Here is a 5,356-nt window from a genome sequence, read left to right as displayed (position 1 = left end):
AGGGCATTTGGAGATGGGAAGAATAGTGGGCTAGGATTTGCTCCTTTTCCAGTCCAGAATTCCAGCTGCCTGAATTCTCCCTCTTCAAATAATCCTTGCAAAATAAGAGAGAAAAGGCATAAATATGGTACCACAAGTAATATAGCAGCCCAAAAAGCAGTAAATATCAACATGAAAGCATGGTGCAAAATTGACGTATCAACTCCCGCAAGCTTAGACCTCGCTTGTCCTCAAGCGAAAACCAAGTTCCATAAACATGTCCACATGTTGAGGGACGAAGGTGTCGATAAAACATAATACAGACATGAGGGCATCATGATCACACATAGGACATCAATATATCATAAAGATTCTTATGGGAAAGTAACGATTCCTTCACAAAGCAAAGCATGAAGCAAAAACCTTACCGAGAAGTAACCAACAATAGTCCATAGTCATTGAGGCAATTGCAATTTATCACAACATAAGAAAGAGTCAAATAAGAGCTTGTAAGGCAAACCCACATACTCAATCATCTCTTTTGTTTTCCACAATTGCTATAACTCACGTGGTACTCATGGTGTCAAAGTTTCAGCTGGACACAGAGGAAGATAGGGGCTTATTGTTTTGCCTCCCAACCATTTACCTCAAGGGTAAAGTCAACAATAATAAAGCATGAGTACTCAACTCCAAGTTGATATATGAATATAGATGTTTCCCAAGCATGTGACGGTAGCCAAGACAAAGGCAAAAAGGGAATTGGTTATGATCACCATGACTCTTACAAGGGTAAAAGTAAAGGTACAAGATAGGCCCTTCACAGAGGGAAGCAGAGATTGTCATGCGCTTTTGAGGTTTGAATGCGTGTCCTCTTAGTGCGGAGGAACGTCACTTTATATTGCCTCCTGTGATAAAGAACTTTATTATGTAGTATGTCGCTTTTATGTCTTCCTCACCACAGGTTCGTACAAAGCTTATTTTCCACACACTAATAGAGCATATATATTAGAGAGCAATTTTTATTGCTTGCACCGATGACAACTTACTTGAAGGATCTTATTCAATCCATAGGTAGGTATGGTGGACTCTCATGGCAAAACTGGGTTGGAGGTTTATGGATGCACAAATATTATCTCTACTTGGTGCGGGAGTTTTGGCTAACATGAGGTCGAAGCAATCATTACATGCTAAGGGATCTCTAATCATATAACATTGTTTGGAACCAAGCAAACACAATTCATTATGGTGTCTTCCTTGTCCAACATCTACTCCTAGGCATGTAATAGTTTGGTGAGTGCTCACAATTGTAAAAAAAGTGTCTAAGATGATATATTTATATGTGAACCTCTCTTTACTTATTACTTCTTATTAATTGCAACAATGACTGAGGTCTATGTTGATCTATTCTCAACAAGTTTCAATCATCATACGTGTCATAAGTGAAGTTATCACTTTCCATAAGATCGTCTCATGATCTTTCATGCTATCGTTCTTTTCATACTTTTGATCATGGCACAAAGCAAAGCCCTTAACTAAGAAACTATTTATTATATACTCCCTCCGTCCGGAAATACTTGTCCTAAAAATGAATTTAATGAATGTATCTATAACTAAAATAAGTCTAGATACATTCATCTCTAGGACAAGTATTTTCGGACGGAGGGAGTAGCTCATAAGCTCGAATACAACGGGGGAGAGACAAAAGCAAAAGACTCAAACTAAAAACTAAAGACTTATTCCTCTAAAAGAAGAAATAAAAACTGAAAAGGAAAGAACTAAAACAAAGGTAAAAGCAAAAGATATATAGGTGATACGATACCGGGGCAACTCCCCCAAGCTTGGCAGAAACCAAGGGGATTGCCCATACCAATGCTTAGTTGTCTTCCTTTGGTGGTGATGGTGGTGTTGTTGGAGCAGTCTGATCCTCCGTCTTCCAAGGCATGGGTGCTCCATCATGGCAGGATGAACGAGTCGTCGGAATCCTCAAATCTGCAGCCAACCTTATTGATTTAAATCTGTACTCATACTCACATTTTTGATTCTGCAGGTCATAGATATGGCCCTGAACTTGGTCAACCCTATCGTAAACCCTGGAGAGGTGTTTCCCAATATCAATGGTATCGATCTTGTGATTGCTAGTGAACTCCGTGATCATCATGTGGTTGGCGTTGAGTCCATGCTCAACCATCCCTTGACACTTGAAGACTTGTTGCTCCATTGCTTCGAGCCTCGTCTCCAAGCTTCCGGTCTTCTTAGGCCCCTCAACATCATAGATGTGCAACATCCCCTCGCTCATCTTGATAGATTGAGGGTGTTTCAGCACTTCCGTGAGGTAGGGATTGATGACCTTCTCGAAGATTTTGTCCTTAGGAGCGTTTGGGGAAGTCATGATGATCTAGATCTGCGGCAGAAACAAGCTCGAAACGAAAAACAAAGGAAAACTACGCGATACGGAGATCAAAACTTTCGGGCGACTATATTTTTTTTCTGGGTCAGAAGGAGCCCTCCGCAAGAAAACAGAGTCCGGGAGGCACACGAGGTGCCCACAAGCTTTCCCACCGCCACCAGGGCGGTGGTGGCGGAGTGGGCCCTTGTGGATGCCTCGTTCGCTCTCCGGACTGCTTTTTATTTTTCTAATTTTCCAAAAATTCCAAAACTGAGGAAATTTCCTATTGGAAAAGCATCGGAGTCCAATTTCTTGCCGAAACAGATACATCTTCGTTTTCAAGGTGTGAAACTGGCTGATAAACATCCCTTATGTACTCCTCTGGAGTTATGACATTGATGATACTGGTCTCAACATTTATGGGAGTACCAGAGATGTAATGCTTGATTCTTTGCCCATTTACCACTCTAGGAAAATTTCCTTCCGTGTTATTGATTTTGATGGCACCGAAACAATATACTTCCTCGACAACATAGGTACCTTCCCATTTAGAGAGAAGCTTGCCTGCAAAGAATCTCAAATGAGAATTGTATAGCAAGACATAATCACCTACGTTGAACTCTCGTTTCTGTATTCATTTGTCGTGCCATCTCTTAACCTTTTCCTTGAACAACCTGGCATTCTCGTATGTCTGGGCTCTCCATTCATCTAACGAGCTGATATCAAACAACCGCTTCTCACCGGCAAGTTTGAAATCAAAGTTGAGCTCTTTGATTTCCCAATAAGATTTGTGTTCCAGCTCAAGAGGTAAATGATAAGCCTTACCGTAAACCATTTTATACAGTGACATGCCCATGGGATTCTTATAGGCAGTCCTATAATCCCATAGTGCATCGTCAAGTTAGCTAGACTAGTTCTTTCGAGATCTATTGACGGTCTTTTGTAGGATCAACTTGATCTCCCTATTACTCAACTCCACTTGACCACTAGACTGAGGATGATAAGGAGATGCAACTCTATGGTTGACATCATACTTAGCTAGCTTCTTGCGGAAATCACCATGAATGAAGTGTGAACCGCCATCAGTCATCAAGTATCTAGGGACTCCAAATCTTGGGAATATGACTTCTTTAAGCATCTTAATAGAGGTGTGGTGATCAACATTTTTAGTGGGGATAGCTTCTACCCACTTAGTAACGTAATCCACAACAACTAAGATGTGAGTGTACCCATTGGAACTCGGGAAGGGTCCCATATAATCAAAGCCCCAGACATCAAATGGTTCAATGACAAGTGAATAGTTCATAAGCATCTCTTGACACTTACTGATGTTCCCTATCCTTTGGCATTCGTCACAACACAAATAAAACTTACGGGTATCCTTGAAGAGAGTGGGCCAATAGAAACCTGATTGCAATACCTTATGGGAAGTTCTATCTCCAGCATGGTATCCTCCGTAGGCTTCGGAATGACACTTCTGCAGGATCTGTCCCTGTTCATGTTCAGCACACAACGTATAACAACACCATCTACTCCTTCCTTATAAAGGTAACGATCATCCCAAAAGTAGTGTCTCAAATCAAAGAAGAATTTCTTCTTTTGTTGATAGGTGAAACTGGGTGGTATGTATTTGGCTACGATATGGTTTGCATAATCGGCATACCACGGTGCACTATGTGAAGTGCGATCACATTTAATTGCTCACCAGGAAAGCTGCCATCAATAGGTAGTGGGTCATCAAGGACATTCTCTAGCCTAGACAAGTTATGTGCTACAGGTTATCAGCACCCTTTCGGTCAACGACGTGCAAATCAAATTCCTGTAGCAGGAGAACCCATCTGATCAGCCTAGGCTTAGCATCCTTCTTCTCCACGAGGTACTTAATAGCAGCATGATCAGAGTGAATAGTGACTTTGGAGTCAACTATGTAAGATCTGAACATTTCACATGCAAACACGATTGCTAAAAATTCCTTCTCTGTAGTGGCATAATTTCTTTGGGCACTGTCTAGAGTTTTACTAGCGTAGTGAATGACATTCAACTTCTTGTCAACTATTTGTCCTAGAACAGCACCAACATCATAATCGCTAGCGTCGCACATGATTTCAAAGGGAAAGTTCCAGTCAGGTGGTTGAAAAATAGGTGCGGTTATCAAAGCCTTCTTAAGTATTTCGAAGTCTTCCTCACAATCTTCATCAAAAAAAGGAACATCCTTCTGCAAGAGGTTGGTAAGAGGCCTAGAAATCTTAGAGAAGTCTTTAATGAACCTTCTATAGAAACCAACATGACCTAGGAAACTTCGTATACCTCTGATATCTCTGGGGCAAGGCATTTTCTCAATTGCATCAACCTTAGCCTTATCAACTTCGATGCCTCTCTCAGAAATTTTGTGTCCTAAGACGATACCTTCATTAACCATAAAGTGGCACTTCTCCGAATTCAAGACGAGGTTGGTTTCTTCGCATCTCTGTAAGACTGATCAAGGTTGCTAAGGCAATCATCAAAGGAAGACCCGTAAACGGAGAAGTCATCCATGAAAACCTCGACAATCTTTTCACAAAAGTCAGAGAATATAGCCATCATACATCTTTTGAAGGTGGCAGGTGCATTACATAATCCAAAAGGCATACGTCTATAGGCAAAGGTACCGAAAGGGCAGGTGAAAGTGGTTTTCTCCTCATTAGTTTGTGCAACAAGTATTTGCGAGAAACCTGAATAACCGTCTAGAAAGCAGAAGTGTGTGTGTTTTGATAGCCTTTCTAGCATTTGGTCGATGAACGACAAAGGATAATGATCTTTCTTGGTTGCCTTGTTCAGTTTCCGGAAGTCTATCACCATTCTATAGCCGGTAATAATCCTTTGTGGGATTAGTTCATCCTTATCATTAGGAACGACGGTCATACCTCCGTTCTTAGGTACGCAATGTACTGGACTTACCCAATCACTATGAGCAACAGGATAAATGATTCCTGCTTCCAGAAGCTTTAGTAT

The sequence above is a fragment of the Hordeum vulgare genome, chromosome 2H, assembly GCF_904849725.1.
Source record: "Hordeum vulgare subsp. vulgare chromosome 2H, MorexV3_pseudomolecules_assembly, whole genome shotgun sequence".
Classification (NCBI taxonomy): Eukaryota; Viridiplantae; Streptophyta; class Magnoliopsida; order Poales; family Poaceae; genus Hordeum; species Hordeum vulgare.
This window is presented reverse-complemented; position numbering follows the sequence as displayed.